We start from the raw sequence: 21,962 nt of genomic DNA on the forward strand, positions 1-21,962 counted from the left end.
CACAACCGTGGGTGGCGTCACGGACAATAAACAATCCCCACACCCAAAACCCCCCTTTCACTCACGGGCGAGGAGCGCCGCTCGAGTCCCCGGGATCCGGCCCATCGCTCGAGCCACCGAGCAGCGGCAGCAGCAGGCCGCAGTGCCCGCCGGACCCGAGCAGAGGGAGAGCGCGGCATCCCCTCCTCCGGCCGCGACAGATCCAGCTTGCCGACAGCCCGGAGGACGTCCCCTGGATGCAGCAGAGAAGGACCAATGACTCACGGTATGGGCCTCCTATTTGTTACAGGTGCAGCAAGCCTGGCCACTACTGTAGGCGATGCCCGTTAAACGAGCAAACCTTTGGGCCAAGGGACGATCCTCAGGAGTAGCCACCAATGGCCCCCTCGACTGGCGAGACCGGTACGTCGGAGCTCGCCGCATCATCCCTCTGGCAGTGGATGGCATCCCGCTCATGGCCCTATTGGACACAGGATCACAGGTAACCACTATACCCTGTACCAGCAGTATTGGGGTACTGACGAACTTGCCCCCTCTGATGATAGCCTGACCCTTGTCGCGGCCAATGGACTCCCCCTAACCCAAGTGGGATACAAACAAGTGACCCTGACTGTGGGACGTGCGGAGTTAAAGCACCAAGAAATGATTGTGGTGATTAATGAACCCAGTGACCATAACCCAAAAGTAATTCTAGGGACCAATGTGATGGAGCATTGTATAAGTGAGGTGCTGAGTTTGTTGCAACAGTTGGCCGCCACAGCAGGAGGAGGCCGACAGAGTGCTGTGCAGCGTGAGATCCGGGCCCTCCTATATCGGCAACAAGTGAATTCATCGGGTGGAGAGATTGGTGGAGTAAGGGTGATGGATGTGGCCCCCTTGGTAGTGCCACCCAGAAGCGAGATGATGATTTAGTGCAGGGCAGCAGTAGGCCCCCAGGGGTGCGACTATCCGGCGATGGTGGAACCCATGCCTTCTGAACACTGGCCCACGGTGATGGCGGTCAGAGGGGTGGTTGACGTCAAAAAGGGGAGAGTGCCTGTGAGAGTGCTGAATTGCGGAGAGGAGGAAGTTAGGCTTCCCCGTTACGCTACCCTTGCCAAGTTGCTTACCCTAGACCCTCACACCATTCACGAAGCCGCCCCTCCTACCTCAGCACCCCCTGCCAGTAACCATATACCCCCCGAACGGTTAGAGGAGTGGTGCCAGGAACTACATGTAGGCACTGAAGCCACACCCACACATCACAAGGAGGGGGTACACAAGGTAGTGCAGGAGTATGAACAGGTTTTCAGCAAGCACCCATTAGATTTCGGGAGGATTAAAGGGGTTCAACACCATATCCCTACAGGCACACATCCACCCATCAAAGAAAGGTATAGGCCCATCCCGCCATCACATTATTAATGCGCCAAAGACATGTTGAGGAACATGAAGGAGGCAGGGGTCATTCGGGATAGTTGTAGTCCCTGGGCAGCCCCATTAGTGCTGGTGAAGAAGAAGGACGGCACTATGAGAATGTGTGTGGACTACCGGAAGATCAACCAAATAACGCATAAAGATGCCTACCCTCTCCCCCGTATAGAAGAGTCACTGGCTGCGTTGAGAACTGCTAACTTCTTCTCTACCCTTGACCTTACCAGCGGATACTGGCAGGTGGCGGTCGCACCAGAAGACCGTGAGAAGACTGCATTCGCCACTCCTATGGGACTCTGCGAGTTCAACAGCATGCCGTTTGGGCTGTGAAATGCCCCTGGAACCTTCCAACGGCTCATGGAGTGTTGCCTGGGAGATCTCAATTTCGAAACTGTCCTGCTGTATCTAGATGATGTGATCGTGTACTCCCAGATGTACGAGGCCCATGGAGCACCTAGCTGAAGTGTTCGCGTCCCTAGCCAAGTATGGGATGAAGCTGAAGCCCTCCAAGTGCCATCTACTGAAGCCTAGGGTACAGTTCCTCGGACACGTGGTGAGCGCGAAGGTGTTGCCCCAGATCCCGAGAAGATCACTGGTATCCAGGACTGGCCGAGACCGACCACAGTGAGAGAGGTGAGACAGTTCCTGGGCCTAATGGGCTATTATTGCCGCTTCATCAAGGGGTATACGAAGATGGCTGCACCTATGCATGACCTCCTCGTGGGACAGACCAAGGGTGGCAGGGCCCCTGGGCCCCCGTTTGTGTGGGTGGAGAAGCATGAAGAGTCCTTTCACCAGCTAAAGACGGCCTTGACAGGAGAAGAAGTCCTGGCGTACCCCGACTACAGCCTCCCGTTCGTCCTCTACACTGACGCCAGGAATGTGGGCTTGGGAGCAGTTCTGTCCCAGGTCCAGGACGGGAGGGAAAAGGTGATCGCCTATGCCAGCAGAAAACTCTGGCCCACGGAAAGGAAACCCGAAAATTACAGCTCCTTCAAGCTTGAGTTACTGGCCCTGGTGTGGGCAATCACCGAGAGGTTTCGACATTACCTCGCGGTGGCAAAGTTCACTGCCTATACGGACAACAATCTGTTGACCCATCTGAACACGGCCAAGCTGGGCACTCTGAAACAACGGTGGGTAGCCAGGCTGTCTAACTACGAATTCACTATCAAATACAGAGCTGGCTGTAAGAACACCAACGCGGACGCATTATCTCGGATGCCCCACCTGCCGGATGAGGGGCCGGAAGACGATGACCTCGAAGAAATCGAGTTGCCCGCGTTCCATCGGCCACCGGTCGAAAAACTATATGTCAAACAGCAACAGGCGAACCTGGATCCGTTACCCAACCAGGGATGGCAGGAATCCCAAGAACAAGTGCCTGCCGTCCAGCTAGTCAAGACCATGATTGAGCAGGGCTCTTCCGGAATGGATCCTGCAGCTCCCTCTGAGGCCCAGCGGCTGTGGAAAGAACGAGCCCGGCTATACCTGCACGAAGGGAAGCTGTATCGAGGGCTGATCAACCCGAAGACTCACGAGAAGGTTCGTCAGCTGGTAGTCCCTCAGGCCAGCATGCCCAAAGTCCTACGGGCATATCACGATGGCGCCGGGCATTTCGGCTGGAAGAAGCTGGAGATGTTGTTGAGAGAGCGGTTCTATTGGAGTGGGATGTGAGAATCTGTGGAGGCCTGGTGCCGGGAGTGCGGCCCCTGTGCGCTGAGAAGGAAGGATGAAGTCAGCCAAAGAGCTCCTCTACAGCCGATCGTCACCCATCAACCACTGGAGTTGGTTGCCTTGGACCACTTCAAGCTCGCACCCAGCCGGAATGGATATACCTATGCCTTGACCATCGTGGACCACTACTCCAGATTCATGGTGGTTGTTCCAGTCAAAGATTTGACCGGCCGTACTGCAGCTAGGGCATTCCAGGCCTACTTCTGTCGACCGCACGGATACCCGGAGAGGGTGCTTACAGACCAAGGTTCAGCCTTTGAAGCAGAGGTGTTTCAAGAGTTCTGCCAATTGTACGGTTGTAAGAAGATCAGGACCACGCCATACCATTCCCAGACTATTGGGATGTATGAGAAGATGAACCACCTGGTCCTGGATCTCCTCAAGGTGATACCGTTGGAAGAGCGGAACCTGTGGCCAGAAAAGCTTCCTGACCTGGTAGACATGTACAATAACATCCCCTGTAGTTCTATCAAATGCATCCCGACGTATCTGATGAGAGCCCGACCGGGCTCAGACTATTGGGATGTATGAGAAGATGAACCACCTGGTCCTGGATCTCCTCAAGGTGATACCGTTGGAAGAGCGGAACCTGTGGCCAGAAAAGCTTCCTGACCTGGTAGACATGTACAATAACATCCCCTGTAGTTCTATCAAATGCATCCCGACGTATCTGATGAGAGCCCGACCGGGCCGGCTGCTGGTGGACCTAGAAATGGACTTGGAGGCTCCAGAGGCCCTTCCTTCGACTGCCGGCTGGGATACCTGGCGGCAAATCCAATACCGACAGGTCCAGGAGTATGTGGAGAAGAATCTCGGTCAGAGCCGAGAGAAACAAGCACAACGCTTCAACAAACGAGCGTCAGCCGTCCCCTTTGAGCCGGGAGATGTAGTGCTGAAGTGGAAGAGAAGGACCCATAAGCTTGATGACTAGTGGGAAAGGACCCCGTATGTCATCCAGCCAACTGAATGGGAGAATGAGAAGGCTTATCTGATCAGTCGCGACCAGGGAGGACTGCCATTACAGTTTCCAGGGACCACCTGAAGAAATGCCCTCACCCCTTGAGAGTGACAAATGAGGTTCCGGTTCCCACGTCGAGCGGGGAAAAGGAGAAGGAGGTGATCCACACAGTGATGGGTGACTGGCCTATGCAAAACGGTGCAGTGATTGTTCCGGTGATAATGTTAGCACAACACATGGAAGGAATGGAGACGGAAACACCCGCCAGTGAGCCACTCGAACAAGCGCCCAGGGATGCACCTATACCCCCTCCCCCTGGGTCTTCACTTGCCATATCTGACAGACGGGAAGAGGAAACGGTCATCTCCTCTATCCCCTTGCCCGCTACTAGCGACATTGTCCTCCGAAAGTCCACACGCCCAACCTAGGAAGGCCCCCTCTTAGGTAAAGGGAAACTACCATCTAGGGGTGCAGTATGGTGATTGTGTAAATATTGAATGAATGAACACCAATCAATCCGAAGTCTCACCTGATCATCAACCAGTTGATTACCGTCCGTTTTAAGACGAGTTGTCCCCATTGGGACCATCAGTGTGTTTACCCTAAACAGCCGACATGAGAAACTGCTCATGAACATGGCCGAGAACTTGCAGGCCACCCACGAACTTGTGGGCTTGTAAATAGTTTGTGAGCCGTTTTCCGTTCCGTGCCGCCACCGGAGAGGCAGATTGGAGGAGGGACCCGCAGCGGAGCAGGCTGGGGTCCGGTCACCACCGGGACCGGTGGCCATCCTCAGGGGGAGTCAGGGGTCCCCCTGGACGTGGGGTCCCCTGAAGTGACAGCCGGGTGCGAGATACCGTACCCATTCCCGCTCGGGTAACCTGGACCAGGACTGGGGAAGAGGGGTGCTGCCCATTTCTTAGGGGCAGCATCAAGGGTTAGGTTGCTTGGGTGGGGGAGCGGATGACCATGAACCCGTCCGTCAGTAATAAAAATGTTTTATATGTTTGAAACGTTAAAGTACCGAGCCTCCCGTAAGGGAAGAACTACAAGTATGCTTATGTTGAATGCTTACATGTTAATTTATCTTTTACAGAAAAATAAAACCGGTGATGGACGGGCAGCCCGCGGACGGTCTACATTTTACCAAGAGGGAGTGTGACGCTCTGGACTAGCCAGGTAGTCACAGACATAACAACATACACACCCCTTCCCTAGACAGTTACACCAGTCAGACAAAAACCCTTGTTGCCTCCCTCCAGGGTCTGATGTTCACACCAGGTGGGCGGAGCCAGGCGGTTGGCCCCACCCACCGAGGAGTTCAGAGGCCTGGAGGCGGGAAAAAGTAGTGAGTTGAGTGCAGAAGAGTTAGAGTTTGGAGGTGAAAGCGAGAGGACAGAAACTGCAGTGTCTGGGTCGGAGCCCAGGCACTGACAGCAAGGTTGGCAGACGGTGGTGGCCGTCTGCAGGAGGTAGTAAAGCTCTGCAGAACCGTAGGACCGGGGTCGGGTGGTGGCAATTCCTCTATGTCCCTCCTCCCTGCTGAGATCTCACACTGCTCAGTACAATCTGTCAGTCAGGCTGGGGTCTTCTTTCTCCAGTAGAGTGTAAGCTTTTATGGTCCGTGGGGTCCTCACTCTCTCTATTTCTCTCCTGTAGAGTGTAAGTTATTATAGACAGTTAGTCCTATCTCCCACTCCTGTAGATTATAAGCTCTTATGGTCAGTTAGCCCTCTCTCCCTCTTCTATAGATTGTAAGCTCTTATGGTCAGTTGGGTCCTCTCTCTCCTTTAGAGAGTAAGCTCTTATAGTCAGTTGGGTCCACTCTCTCTCCTGTAGAGTGTAAGCTCTTATGATCAACAGGGTCCTCTCTCTGCCATAGAGTGTGAGCTCTTATGCTCAGTTGGATTCTCTCTCTTCTATAGAGTGTAAGCTCTTATAGTCAGTTGGGTCCTCTCTCTTCCACAGAGTGTAAGCTCTTATGATCAGCAGTGACCTCTTTCTTCTATAGAGTGTAAAGCGGGCTTCACACGCAGTGACATCGCTAACGAGATGTCATTGGGGTCACGGAATTCGTGACGCATATCCGGCCTTGTTATCGACGTCATTGCGTGTGAAACGCAGGAACGACCGGTAACGATCAATATTACTCACCTAATCGTTGATCGTTGACACGTCGTTCCTTTCCCGATTATCGTTGCTGCTGCAGGTACGATGTTGTTCGTCGTTCCTGCGGCAGCACACATCGCTACATGTGACACTGCAGGAACGAGGAACCTCACCTTATCTGTGTGGCGCCCTGGACTAGCCAGGGGCCACAGGTAACAACACACACACACCCCCACCCCCAGCAGATCACAGCAGTCATCCCCAGTGAGGCCTGATTTCTTCCCTCGGGTTCAGACAGACACACCAGGTGGGCGGAGTTAAGCAGATAGGCATGCCCACCGAAGAGTCTAGCTGGCCTGAGGCAGGAAACTAGTTCAGACAAGTCCAGGCAGAGGAAGGGAGAGGAGGTGTGCAGAGTGGCAGAAGCAGACGGGGGCCTAGGTTGGAGCCTAGGGCCCTCGTGTAGCAGTCAGGCAGACGGCAGTAGCCGTCTGCGGGAGCCGGGAAGACAGGCTTGGTGGAACCGTAGGTAGCCGGGGCTGGGCGGTGGCCCACCGGTACCGAACCGGGGAGCCAGCTGGAAACCGGAGCACAGGAGGAGCGTACAAGAAGGTGCAGGAAAGGACTTACACTACCAACCAGGAGTCAGGGGAAGGACACCGCAGCCGTCTGTGGGACTCGTCCATCCAGCCGTTTGTTTTACCAGAGACTCCGTGTGCGTTACTGGCTGAGTAAGTACCACCGTGCCGTCTGGCACTGCGCTGCCCCGCGACCCTGCACCTGGCCAGGCCCCGCAATCCACCAAACAGATAAGAACTCCGGGCCCCGGGACTACCAAAATCCCCCTACCCACGGAGGGGAGAGAAACATCTCAGCTGCTCCCTGCCATCGCTCCCGGGATCCCCGTACAGAGCAGCGGTGGTGCCCCAACCTCACCACACACCTTGGGTGGTGTCACAAACCGACATCCCCAAACACCAACAAACCACCCCTTTCACTCACGGGCGAGGAGCGCCGCTCGAGTCCCCGGATCCGGCCCACCGCTCGAGCCACCGAGCAGCAGCAGCAGCAGTGCCGGACCCGAGCGGGGTGAGCACAGCGCCCCACCGCCCGCGACAACTTGGCGTCACGAACAGGATCTTACCGCTCTACCATCTGGTAGAGGTGCGCCTTGTGTCCCGCCGGAGGTGTCCGGCCGAAAATTTTCAGAAGCCGCCATCTTGGGCGCGAAAAGTTCCCCGCTCGAGCGTCTTCCCGAGCAGTGGAGGTGCGAAAACCGAAGCTCCGCCCCTGAAGAGGAGGTGCCGGAAAGAAACTAAGGGGGGACGGATGGCGTCCGGCCGCATGTGAACCGCGGCTGTGGAAGCAGGGACGCCAGGACTCTGCAAGTATTTGGTTCCTGGAGGACCACTGCACGAGATGTCCTGTCCATCCGGCACCGCTGAAACCTCAGTGCCCATGCCCACGGACAACGCTCCGACCGACCCGTTACCCATGTCATCGGTAGCGGAGCTCGCAGCGTCTGTGAGGGAGGGCCCAGACCTGGGGTCCCCAGGCTTTACCTTTGTCACCGCCCTGCCACCGGCCCCGGCTTCCATCCCGGCCGCACCGCTGATGACAACGGCCCCGGCAGTCTGCCCGGCCGCAATGGAGTTGACGACGGCTTCGGCAGTCCGCCCGGCCGCAACGGCAGCGGAGTACCCGTCCCGTTAACAAATCAGGGCCCGTTCCTGGACTGGGGTCAAGGGGTGCTGCCCACTTCTTAGGGGCAGCATCAGGGCCAGGTTGTTTGGGTGGATGACTGAAGGACCCGTTCCGTTGTTATTATTAAAAGTGTTTTATTGTTGTTGCAACGGTTGAAGTGATATGCCTCCCGTAAGGGAAGATTTCTGAACATGCTTGTTTATTTTCTTTTTCAGTTGTGAAAATAAAACCGGTGATGGACGGGCAGCCCGCGGACGGTCTGCATTTAACCAAGGGGGAATGTGGCGCCCTGGACTAGCCAGGGGCCACAGGTAACAACACACACACACACCCACCACCAGCAGTTCACAGCAGTCATCCCCAGTGAGACCTGATTTCTTCCCTCGGGTTCAGACAGACACACCAGGTGGTCGGAGTTAAGCAGATAGGCACGCCCACCGAAGAGTCTAGCTGGCCTGAGGCAGGAAACTAGTTCAGACAAGTCCAGGCAAAGGAAGGGAGAGGAGGTGTGCAGAGTGGCAGAAGCAGACGGGGGCCTAGGTTAGAGCCTAGGGTCCTCGTGTAGCAGTCAGGCAGACGGTAGTGGCCGTCTGCGGGAGCCGGGAAGACAAGCTTGGTGGAACCGTAGGTAGCCGGGGCTGGGCGGTGGCCCACCTGTACCGAACCGGGGAGCCAGCTGGAAACCGGAGCACAGGAGGAGCGTACAAGAAGGCGCAGGAAATGACTTACACTACCAACCAGGGGTCAGGGGAAGGACACCGCAGCCGTCTGTGGGACTCGTCCATCCAGCCGTTTGTTTTACCAGAGACTCCGTGTGCGTTACTGGCTGAGTAAGTACCACCGTGCCATCTGGCACTGCGCTGCCCCGCGACCCTGCACCTGGCCAGGCCCCGCAATCCACCAAACAGATAAGAACTCCGGGCCCCGGGACTATCAAAATCCCCCTACCCACGGAGGGGAGAGAAACATCTCAGCTGCTCCCTGCCATCACTCCCGGGATCCCCGTACAGAGCAGCGGTGGTGCCCCAACCTCACCACACACCGTGGGTGGCGTCACAAACCGACATCCCCAAACACCAACAAACCACCCCTTTCACTCACGGGCGAGGAGCGCCGCTTGAGTCCCCGGATCCGGCCCACCGCTCGAGCCACCGAGCAGCAGCAGCAGCAGCGCGCGGACCCGAGCGTGGTGAGCACAGCGCCCCGCCGCCCGCGACACCTGCGGCCGCCGGCAATGAGGAAGGAAGGAGGTGGGCGGGATGTTCGGTCCGCTCATCTCTGCCCCTCCGCTTCTATTGGGCGGCCACTTAGGGATGCCGCTGTGACACCGAACGAACCACCCCCTTAGAAAGCAGGCGGTTCGCCGGCCACAGCGATGTTGCTAGGCAGGTAAGTACGTGTGACGGGTGTACGTGATGTTGTGCGGCGCAGCGATTTGCCTGTGACGCACAACCGACAGGGGTGGGAGCTTTCACCAGCGACATCGCTAGCAATGTCCCTGCGTGTAAAACCTGCTTAAGCTCTTATGGTCAGCTGGGTCCTCTCTCACGCTCTCCTATAGAGTGTAAGCTCTTATGACTGAATGCCCCTGGACTCATGAACTCTCTCACTCTTTCGCTGGGCTCATAAAATGCTCATATTAATATAAGGCCCATCCCGCCATTTTTATATGATTTTTCAAAGTAAGTACACCAGCCTCATAAGGTCTAAACCATCTATTTAATAATGTACTCAGTTTGTATTGTTAAATCTGGTAACAGATTCATTTTAAAGTTAGCTATACACTATGGGTGGCTTTACATGCTACGATATAGGTACTGATATCGCTAGCATGAAACCCGCCCCCATCGTTTGTGCGAAACGGGCATATCGCTGCCCTGCGCACACAAAATCCGGCACCCCCGTCACACATACTTACCTGCATAGCGACATCGCTTTGACCGGCATACCGCGTCTTTGCTAAGGGGGCGGTTCGGCGTCACAGCGACGTCACTAAGCAGCCGCCCAATGAAAGCGGAGGGGCGAAGATGAGCGGGACGAACATCCCGCCCATCTCCTTCCTTTCGCATTGTGGCCGTCGGCAGGTAAGGAGATGTTCCTTGTTCCTACAGGGGTCACATACAGCGATGTGCACTGCCGCAGGAACGAGAAACAACTTTGGCGAAGCGATAGCATCGATACTTGAGAGCGGACCCCCATGTCAACGAGGAGCGATTTTGGATGTTTTTGCAATGATCCAAAATCGCTCCTAGTCGTCACACACAACGAGATCGCTACAGCGGCCAGATGTGCGTCACAAATTCCGTGACCCCAATGAGATCGCTGTAGCGAAATCGTAGTGTGTAAAGCCCGCTTAAGTCTTTATGATAATGGTCAATGGCTTTCCATCAGGATCTCATTCCATTTCCTTTTCTGTATTAATTGGGACGTTTCATATAATTTCAATTGGATTGTTCAACATGTTGGAAAATCTGATTGTGTAACATTAAGAATTTTGGCTTGACCCCAGAGCTGGTAATTTACAATGCATGGTCCAAATTGGGTCAATTAATGACAAGTTTAAGAGTTTCTCACATGTGCTACATTGTGGGAGGCTATGGAGTACTGTACAAGGCAACTGGGGTCATCCTGGAGAAAAACACCACAAGGTCCACAGCACAAAAGTCTCACAACGTTAGTAGGGATGATCGAATACCTCAAATATTCGGCTTTGTGAATATTTTCCGAATAGGTCACCGCTATTCGATGTAAGTCTATGGGAAACCCGAATAACAACTATTCAGAACTATTCGGGCTTCCCATAGACTTACATTGTGCATCGAATATTCGCATAGCGGCGACCTATTTGTTGGATATTCGCGAAGCCGAATATTTGAGGTATTCGATAATCCCTAGTAACGTTGTGAGACTTTTGTGCTGTGGACCTTGTGATGTCAGATGCCGAGACCTGGTGTAATGGATGAAAAATGATTATCTCGATAATTAGTCACATACTTGGGCGCACACAGGTATCCTTATGAGTTGTTATGCAAAAAAAATAGTTAGGATCAATCCCTATAGAAACTTGAAACACTGACTCCTGCCGACAGTTCTCACTACACTGAGCACTTCATTTCCCTTGTGACAGGCAATTTGTTTTTTCTTTCAAAGCCCTGTGTCCTTATCACAGTTTTGGGACTGTCCTGCCCCCCTGGTTATACCCCATTGGCTGCGGTCGCACACATCAGACAGAGCCTGGAGATCAGTATATAGTCACAGCTCATGGTCACTGCCTCCTATAGAGCAGCACTCATCATCACACAGACACTGATGAAGGGGATTTCTAACTTTGTGGATCTGTTTTCCTAACTTTTGGCTCATCTATGCAAGGCACAGATACAGGAGCCCTGAGGACACTATTGCGCTGTCAGGTACAAGCCTTACCGGCCTTCATTTCATTTTTTTCTATTTATTTGTTAATTTTAAGTTGCAAATTATTAATTAGAAAAAAAAACTTTTTGAAATAAAAAAAAATTGTGTATGGAAAAAATTAGGAAATATTCAATTCTGCTTATTCAGATATATGTGAAATGGGTTCTCCTTCAAACTTTAGAAATTTCTGCACCAAATCTGCATCTAATGTTTTACGCTTTTTTGGAGCGTTTTTGATGCTTTTTTTTTCCTTGCATTCTGGGGTGGAAAAACGCAGAAAGAATTAAAATGCTGCAGTTTTATTTCTGAACCAAATCTGCAAGGGGAAATAAAAAAAAAAGCAACATGGACAAAAACTTTAGGATTCTCATTGACTTTGAATGACAGTGAAAAAAAACTGAACTCAAAAACACATCAAAAAACATTGCAAAAAAATTGCAAAAAAAAAAAGTGCAATGACTTTCAGTACACGGAATACTCAGCTCTGCTGCATGTATCTAATAGGGTTGCTCGATTTTCTTTGCAGAATCACAGAGAACATTATGGAAAGTTTTATTGGTTAAAGGCCTCAGTTATTTTCACGTACGAGAAAAACAATCCAAGTTTTATAAGTGTTTTTGATAAGTTTCCGTTTTTCTCTAATGGGAAAAATAAAAAAAAAGTTCCTCCATCTTCTCTTAAAAAGTCAATGAAAAACAAATAGGGATGATCGAATACCTCAAATATTCGGCTTCGCAAATATCCGACGAATAGGTCGCCGCTATGCGAATATTCGATGTGCAATGTAAGTCTATGGGAAGCCCGAATAGTTATTTGGGTTTCCCATAGACTTACATTGCACATCGAATATTCGCAAATAGTCGAATAGCAGCGACCTATTCGGCAAATATTCGCGAAGTCGAATATTTGAGGTATTCAATCATCCCTAAAAACAAACAGTAGAGTGATGTCTGATTTTTTTTTCATGGACCCATAGACATACGACGTAAAAATACTTGGAAATGTAATCAGTTCCATTGACTTTTAGGGACGAGTGCTATCAGTGGAAAAAATGGATAACACTTGTACGCGAAAAACGGACGTTTGAATGAGCCGTTAGTCGTATGTGAAATATGAGTTTACTAGGAACATAGAAAGTATTAAAAATCTTAACAGAATGTCAACAATCTGGATTTTCTAAAAGATTTTTTTAAAACAGAATTTTTTCTCCTTTTAGACATTTTTTTTTATTTAAGCAGGTGAGCAGCCGCCTGACATTCTAGGTTCCTCTATATGTAGGATAGAAACAGAAAAGAACAAATCCAATCCAACCTCTTCTACCTCTGTTTTCCTAATAAGAGACCGTGGATGACTGTTCCGCTGCCACCTATGGTGGAACGAGTGCTATCAGTGGAAAATATGGATAATACTCATACACGAAATATGGACATTTGAATGAGCCCTTAGTCGTATGTTAAATATGAGTTTACTAGAAACATGGAAAGTATTCAAAATCTTAATAGAAAGCCTATAATCTGGATTTTCTAAAAAAAATTTTTTTAGTACAGAATTTTTTCTCCTTTTAGACATTTTTTCTTATTTAAGCAGGTGAGCAGCCGCCTGACATTCTAGGTTCTTCTTTCTCGAGGATAGGAACAGGAAAGAACAAAGCCAATCCATCCTCTCCTACCTCTGTTTTCCTGATAGGAGACCGTGGAGGACTGTGCCACTGCCACCTATGGGCGATCTGCTGGCACAATAGTGCCTCCCTCTAGTTTGCCACCCAGTTATAAAAGATATGGATTGCACCAGGGACTAGTAAGATGCAACATTGACCTATCAATCCATATGTAAAATTAGTATCAAATCGTAAAGTCTTTCTGTTTGATCTTTACCTGTTCTCCAAATTCACACGTATGTAATGTGGGAGCATTTCTGTGCCTCTATAAAACCCCTGTGAAATTAATTTTGGCTATTACCATGCGAATGCTGTTTTGTTTTCGGCTCCATATTATATCTTATTTGTTCCATCTTGTGTTCTGACTTGTCTATTTTTCATACATGTTTGTATTAATAGTATTAGTTTTTGCAAAGTTGGAGAAATACAGACGGTAAAACAATACAGAAAAAATAGGCATGTCCGTGTGTACTATGTAAAAGCAAAACATGCAACCCATTGATTTCTATGGGGAAAACAGTATTCCTAAAAATCTGATGGAATATTCTGCATAGTATGCACACAAAAAATGTAAATGTGAATCAAACCTGCTATAGTTATTTACGGATGTTTCATTTTAATGAAAATAACATGAATAATGATTAGTGATGAGCGAATAGTAAAATATTCGGGTTCGGATTATTTGTACCAAATACGGAGTACTATTCCACTATTCTTCACGAATAATGACCTTAATACAAGTCAATGGGGAACACAAGCATTTTTCTAGGAAATCTTCAAGAAAATTGCTTTGGTTCCCCATTGACTTGCATTAGGTGAGTTATTTATGACGAATACTGGAATAGTACTAGGTATTCGGTACAATTAATCCGAACCTGAATATGTTACTATTCGCTCATCACTAATAAAGGTCCATGAAATTCAAATGTGACTCAGGTAATATTATAACAGAGGTAGCTGATGAGAGAACACACTGGTTTGTGCAGAGTTCTTCCAAAGGGTCATACGTACACATAAATATCTGCTGTGTATGGGGAATTAACAGTACAAAACAGACTGGTATAGGAGGAGAGAGGTCCCTGCCCGCGAGGGCTCACAGTCTACAGGGAATGGGTGATGGTACAATAGGTGAGGACAGAGCTGGTTGCGCAGTGGTCTACTGGGCTGAGGGCTATTGTAGGTTGTAGGCTTGTTGGAAGAGATGAGTCTTCAGGTTCCTCTTGAAGCTTTCCACGGTAGGTGAGAGTCTGATATGCTGGGGTAGAGCGTTCCAGAGTATGGGGGAGGCACGGGAGAAATCTTGTATGCGATTGTGGGAAGAGGAGATAAGAGAGGAGTAGAGAAGAAGATCTTGTGAAGATCTGAGTTTGCGTGCAGGCAGGTACCAGGAGACTAGGTCACAGATGTAGGGAGGAGACAGGTTGTGGATGGCTTTGTAGGTCATGGTTAATGTTTTGAATTGGAGTTTTTAGGCAATGGGAAGCTAATGAAGAGATTGACAGAGTGGTGAGGCTGGGGAGTAGCGAGGGGAGAGGTGGATTAAGCAGGCTGCAGAGTTCAGGATGGATTGAAGGGGTGCAAGAGTGTTGGAAGGGAGGCCAAAGAGCAGGAGGTTGCAGTAATTGAGGCGGCAGAGGATGAGGGCATGTACTAATGTTTTTGCTGATTCTTGGTTAAGAAAGTCACGGATCCGGGAGATATTTTTGAGTTGTAGTCGGCATGAAGTGAAGAGGGCTTGGATGTGTGGCTTGAAGGATAGAGAAGAGTCGAGGGTTACTCCAAGGCAACAAGCTTGTGAGACTGGGGAGAGTGAGCAGCCATCAACTTTGATGGATAGGCTTGGTGGAGTAGTTGAATGAGGAGGAGGAAAGACAATGAATTCTGTATAGAAGTTATCCTAAAGCACCACTCCAGCGGAGGTTGAGTTCAGTGCTGGAGTGGTGCTTTAAATCTAAGACCCCTGTTCCCGGGCTTATTCTCACCCTCTGGCGTCTTCACCTTTTTTAGTCGTCCCTCCAGTCCCAAGTCGACATCTTATGACAGTAACTTCTGACTGGCTAGAAGTCAGATGTGATGTCACTAGCTCCCAGTGCAAGTCTATGGAAGCTAGAACAAGGCCAGAATGAGACTTTCATAGACTTGTATTGAGTTGTGACCTCCGGCCACTCCATGAAGCACTGGAGCTGCTAGCAGGTCACAAACTGCTGAAGACTGATGAGAGTTGCGGCAATAACAAATGAAGATGGCGGAGGGTGAGTATAAGACAGGGGTAGGGGTCTTAGATTTAAAGCACCACTCCTAGTTAACACCCACTGCTCCACCTTAATGAATAGGCGACCACAAAGATGTGTCCATATTTCTTAAATGAGCAAAGGGACAGGGGTTGTCAAAAATCGCCCTGTTACTGATGATAATTAATCAGCCTTTCTTCAATATTGTTTAGAAATTAAAAGCTATGGATCCATTGGTTGCAATTTTAGCCATTTTATTTTATTTCCAAAATGGCGGTGCTTGTTGACTAAAGGGTGCTTTACACGCTGCGACATCGCCCCCGTCGTTTGTGCGTCACGGGCAAATCGCTGTCCGTGGCGAACGATATCGCTAGGACCCGTCACACATACTTACCTTCCTAGCGACGTCGCTGTGGCCGCCGAACAACCTCTTTTTTAAGGGGGCGGTTCGTGCAGTGTCACAGCGACGTCAATCAGCAGGCCACCAATAGAAGCGGAGGGGCAGAGAGCAGCCGCATTCACGTCACTCCCACCTCGTTGCCGGCAGGACGCAGGAACACTGTTGTTCGTCGTTCCCAGGGTGTCACACGTAGCGATGTGTGCTGCCTCAGGAACGACGAACAACCTGTGTCCAGCTCGAGTAACGATATTTTGAAAATGAACGACTTGTCAACGATCAACGATTTGGTGAGTATTTCTGATCGTTAGTGGTCGCTCGTACGTGTCACACACAACAACGTCGCTAACGATGCCGGATGTGCGTCACGAATTCCGTGACCCCGACGACATACAGTTAGATACGTCGTTGCGTGTAAAGCGGCCTTAAGGCTACTACTTTAATAGGGGTTTGTCCATAAAAAGGGGTTGTTGACATCCAGTTATAACCAGTTTATCAACCTGGCATTTTTCAGTAGCATGCACCATTTTTATTTATACAGTACTTTGCTCAAGTCAAGTATTGGTAAGTTTGCCCCAATGGGCCCCAATAAGAAGATGCCCTTGTGACCTGAGGCCTAAATTGAAGCTTCTGGGCCCTAATGCAAAATCTGTAACTCACCATATGCCATTTATAATATTGGTGTCTTTGTTGTGAAGGAAGGGTCTTTTTGACCGTTAAGACCCTAAGGCCCCAGAGTCTTTCATCTCTATCACAACACTCCTACTTGTTGCTCATGGTAACAAAAGTTGAGCTAATTGGTGCTGTGGAAGTGATCACTGGTTGCTATTGGTAATAACACTTGTTTTCTGAGACAGTTTTAATACTTAAAAGCCACTGTGGTATAAAAATCTGAAGGGAGCAGCCATAGCCTCCATTTTCTTTCTTGCGCTATGGTATACTTGTTGCTATGGGCAACGCCATTACTTTTATACAAAACTCAAGATACCTAGATTCTGAAGCCAAGAAAAGACAAAAGTGTTATTAATGGGGTTGTCTATTACTTTGACATTGATGGGCTATCCTTAGGGGGGCTTTACATGTTGCGACATCGCTTCCACAATATCGTCGGGGTCACATCGTTAGTGACGCACATCCGGCGCTGGTAGCGACATCGCAACGTGTAAATCCTAGGTGCGACGATAAACGATCGCAAAAGCGTTGAAAATTGTTGATCTGTGTAGCGTCATTCATTTCCATAATGTCGGATCGACCGAAGGTACGATGTTGTTTGTCGTTCCTGCAGCTCCACACATCGCTGTGTGTAAACCCGCAGGAGCGACAAACATCTCCTTACCTGCGTCCCAACGGCAATGCGGAAGGGAGAAGGTGGGCGGGATGTTATGTCCCGCTCATCTCCGCCCCTCCTCATCTATTGGCCGGCCGATTAGTGACGTTGCGGTGACGTCGCTGTGACGCTGAACGCACCTTCCCCTTGAAGGACGGATATTTCGGCAGTCACAGCGACGTCGCCGAGCATGTATGTGCGTGTGAAGCTGCCGTAGCGATAATTTTCGCTACGGCAGCAATCACCACATATCGCATGTGCGGCGGGGGCGGGTGCTATCGTGCTGGACATCGCTAGCAATTGCTAGCGATGTCGCAACGTGTAAAGCCCGCCTTAGAGCAGGTCATCAATGTCTGATGGGCAGGGTCTGACACGCCGCACCCTCGCCGATCAGTTGACCTCGGTCCCAGTGGCGGCAGCTGTAAATTCTCAGTTCCGGAGTTGCTCTATCTTCTGATAGTGGCGGGGTACTGCACATCCATCTCCTATTGATTTAAATAGGAGGCAGATGTGCAGTACCTGGCCGTAGCCACTATCAGGAGACAGGACAGCTCTGAAACTAAGCATTTCCAGCTGCCTGCTGCCGCTACCAGGACCGAGAGCAGCTGATCGGTGGGCATGCGGCATGTCGGACCCTGACCAATCATTCATTAATGGCCTATCGTAAGGATACGACATCAATGTCAAAGTAGTGGACAACCCCTTTAAGAAAAGTATTATTTAAAAAGTATTTTTAAAGTTTCATTGATAAGACTAAGCTTACGCACATGGCCCTCTCACAGTTCCCGAGTTGTAGAAACCTACTATAAAGTCTGTAGAGCAATGTTGTACCTCCATATTCTTCCATTTTTATATGGTTTCTGTGTGGAGATGTCTCGTCATTTCTGAGGACATTGAAATGAATGAACTGTGGAAACCTGTGCTCTCCACAATCTCCTTCTTGTCCTAAACCCTCTGACCTTTTTTGATCTCTGTCCTGGATCTGAAAATAACCATGTAACCTCCAAGAAATTTAATCCATGGACCATGACATACTGCAGCATAAGGGATCAATGCTAGACAAAAAGCCATTTTGGCGTTGAACAAAGACCATTATATTATTTTTCCTCCTTGCTGTTTATAATGGTCATTAATGACCTAAAAGTTGTTGACACCAATGAATATATGACGTCTGTTTATCATTGATCACCAAATAGTGAAGCCCCTCTTTTTATTTTGAAGGGTGATAGAAAATAGAGGGTTTTCAGTATGGGCAGTAGAGGCATACACACCTATCCCACCAGTATGGAGACATAGGGTCAAAGTTATAGGTACTAACCTGTAACTATATCCATATTTCTCCATCCTAAATGCCAGCATTTGATCAACTGAACTTTTAGGGTATGTGACCACAATCAGGACCCGCTACGTCCTGGACATGGTGGGTCGTGACCTGCGGGGCCACGAGTCTCCTCCACAGGAGAACGCAGGAGACTGCAGCTGCTCGTGTCCACGATCCGGGCTCAGGCAGTTGCGGTTTCTCTCTTGTGTTCTCCCTACGGAGAACGCTTACGACTCTGCAGCAAAAAATTGACATGCTGCGGCTCGGAAAGGTCAGTTTTCGCTGCGGGCCGTACACGTACAGTGGGCACGGGATTACTAGAAATCCCATCCACTGTGCTTGTACTTACAACGCAGCACTTTGGATGCAGTGAAAACACTCTGCATCCAAAACGCTGCAAACACTGATCATGGTCACATAGCCTAAGGGGGTTTTCTGGTTTCGGAAAACTCATATCTTCCGCCTGCAGTTTGTCTACAAAACCCCAAAAAACTAAGCTTTCCATTTTTCCATGTTTCAAAAACGCTGAACGTGCCGCTAACTCGGGCAGAGCCACTGAGCTTAGTGTTTGGCTGCAGCACTGTCAGTATATTGCCAGTGCTGCAGACAATAACAGACACCAGCAACAACATCGGAACTCAGTGCTGGACCCAAGGAGGGTGAGTGAAGCACAGTTTTCCTAAAACTGAAGACCATTTGGAAAATACTTTGGGAATGTGTATCAGCTACATGCAGTAGATCTAATAGGAGTTGCATTTATCAGGGTAGGTACCGGTTAAAGTGTATGGGCGAATAGTAACTATTTGTGTTCAGATAACGAATCCCAAAGTGCTATTCCGGTATTCATCACGAATAATGAACCTAATGCAAGTTAATGGGGAAATGGAGCATTTTTCTTGCCGTGATTAATACTGGAATAGTTTTTGGTAAAGATTATCCGAACACGAATAGTTACTATTCGCCCATCATAAGAAGAGAAGGAGGGTCAGAGTTAGATTTTGTAGATAAAATTTTGCTCTATAGCTCGTCCATGACAGACCGAACCCAAAATTGAACTTTCCAATGAGCTATTCAATCCCAAAAGTGCTAAAACTACTTATTTCATGACTTTGTTGACTTATGTATTATTTTTATATTAAAACTAAGATGTGCAGTTAAAATAAGTAATTACAATTCGCAAGATAAGTTATAATTTATTAATAAGTGACCATGCGAATCAGCTCCAATCGGCAGGATGGGGCACTTTTATCCCATTTACTACACAGATGGCAGGTTAGATGCCCAATTGTTGTTTCATTTATTTTCTATCGGGCGCCGGAAGAAGCCAAAGACAGCAGTCAACAGTCAATTAGGGAATGAATGGAGGGCAGGTCGAGCATGGGCACTGCCATTCCATTCTATCGAGGATCAAAGTGCCCCATTCTGCCAATTGGTACAAGTCCAAGCATTCAGACCCCACCAATCAACAAGGTATTACCATTTAATTACCTTGGACTTAAGAATTCTCACTATTTACTTCAGTTTTTATTTTATTGTTTACTTTAGGATATGGGGGCGGGGGGTCGGATGTGGCGCCAGCATCAAAGTGTGTTTATAAAATCACTATCATAATAATAAGACAACTTTAGGAATTGATTTTTGCACAAAATAAAATGGATAAAACCTAAGGGTTCACCCGGACCCTTAAGTAGGGTAGGAACTTGGGATTATTATACACCAGGTTCCCAACCTTTTTGACCTTGAGAGCCACATTCAGCTCTGAGAGAGGGTCGTGAGGCACAATCAGCTCTGAGAGAGAGTCGTGAGCCACATTCAGCTCTGAGAGAGTCGTGAGCCAATTTCAGCTCTGAGAGAGAGTCGTGAGCCACTTTTAGCTCTGAGAGAGGGTCACAAGCTACATTCAGCTCTGAGAGAGGGTCGTGAGCCAAATTCAGCTCTGATAGAGGGTCACAAGCTACATTCAGCTCTGAGAGAGGGTCATGAGCCAAATTTAGCTCTGAAAGAGGATCGTGAGCCGAAATCAGCTCTGAGAGAGGGTCATGAGCCACATTCAGCTCTGAGAGAGGGTCTCGAGCCGCAATCAGCTGCGAGAGAGGTACATGAGCCACAACCAGCTCTGAGAGAGGGTTGTGAGCCACATTCAGCTCTGAGAGAGGGTCGTGAGCCCCATTTAGCTCTCGCCCCTCACAGTAGCGACATCCAGAGCCCCCATTACCAGTATAATGACAGCCAGAGGCTTTCCACTGAAATCACCACACCGAGGCAGTATACCAAGATCCAAGGGTTCCTATCTACATTCAGATCTGCTCTAGTGATCTTTTCTCTGAGGCTAGTCACAATAGTTAACATCTGGAGACCTTCTCATTATAGCTGTTTGCAAAACCTGGTGCAAATGCACCTAACTGGCAAACAGCCGTGACAAATATATCATGGACCCACGAGCCACATGTAGTTCCCAAGCTAAACGCTGGGACCCTTGCTATTCACCATGATCTTTCAGCCTACTAAAAGGAATAATAGTGGGAGAAATGTCCCACCATTTTCTTTCTTTTGTGCTGTGGTGGTTTTGCCCAAAGACAATTTCTTTTGGTTCATAGTTCAAAAAGTTAGTTTCGCTGGCACAGGGGAAGAAGAAACTTCTGCCTCAACCACAGCCTGGAATTGGTAGAACTGTTAGAAAAAAAGCCTCTGACGGTGCACCTGGATGTTGCTGCTATGGTCCATCACTGAAGATGAATGCCCTGCTTGAAGTATTGAAGAAGCGGCTGGGAGAAGGTGGTGCTGTGAATTTTATAAGTCAGTTTAATAGTAGGGCTTCATGGTGGGATGAGTTTGTGGAAGAGTTTCATTTGATACAGTAGGGTCAGAGGGTTTTGGTGCATTTTTGAACCGTAGGTGGTTTGTGGTCGGATGGTATCATTCCTGAGTGACAAACCGGGTTTCCAAGAACTTATTTTTATTAGAACTATTTCCGGTAGTAATTGCTTTGCTATAATAGGGTCAGAGATTTGCTAACAATGGAATTTTGCCGAGGATCGGTAACAATGGAGTGATGGTTGGCAATAATTGCTTTAAATCAAAATACGATTTAGTGGTAAAATTGGTGAAGAATTTAATTTTGTTATCTTTGAGACTAAATATATAGATCAAAGCCATGCACATCTCTGGAAAAAAAAAACAAATTTATTGATCCATGGGAAGACCCAGTTGACGATGATTGACCGGAATTTTTACGAGGATTAATATTGTGTTGATCTACAATCTTTTGAAGCCTTCAAGAGCTTCAGCAACCTGGACTGGTTATTTGTTAGCCTGGGACGAAATATCAAGATATTTAGTTAGTATTAAGTTTACATGTTTAAAAGTTTGTAGCATGTAGTTTTGTTATTCTGTTCACATCCTTTCGAAAAAAAAGCTTGTTCCCTCTACTTTTGGTGAACTATTTATTTTTCTTCTTTCTTAAGATGTTTGGTCAACAACGATTGTATGGTTTTTTTTATTAAGTAATTATTAAAGGATTATAAAAAGCAACTTTGTTTACGAGATGGTAGATGTTTTCGCATTTTAAGAGAATTATGCAATCATCTCATGTATGTTGTTTTAATGCTTCTGAATCTGTTCTATTATCCGCCTCGTTTTCCATCATGTTTTTTGTACTTTAGCATGTAGGTTAACTTTTAACTACACTGGTATGAAA

The 21,962-nt window shown here is 48.6% G+C and overlaps 1 protein-coding gene across 1 annotated transcript in view; it reads left to right on the plus strand.

Moving 5' to 3' along the window:
- Positions 1 to 11,213: 11,213 nt before the first annotated feature.
- LOC142251159 (endothelin receptor type B-like) overlaps positions 11,214 to 21,962 on the plus strand; it is a 45,738-nt gene continuing 34,989 nt past the window's right edge. Inside the window, exon 1 of the mRNA XM_075323691.1 lies at positions 11,214 to 11,331. The gene's annotated coding sequence lies outside the window, so the exon portion shown is untranslated. The remainder of the gene's footprint in view (positions 11,332 to 21,962) is intronic.

The sequence above is a fragment of the Anomaloglossus baeobatrachus genome, chromosome 9 (assembly GCF_048569485.1).
Source record: "Anomaloglossus baeobatrachus isolate aAnoBae1 chromosome 9, aAnoBae1.hap1, whole genome shotgun sequence".
Lineage (NCBI taxonomy): Eukaryota > Metazoa > Chordata > Amphibia > Anura > Aromobatidae > Anomaloglossus > Anomaloglossus baeobatrachus.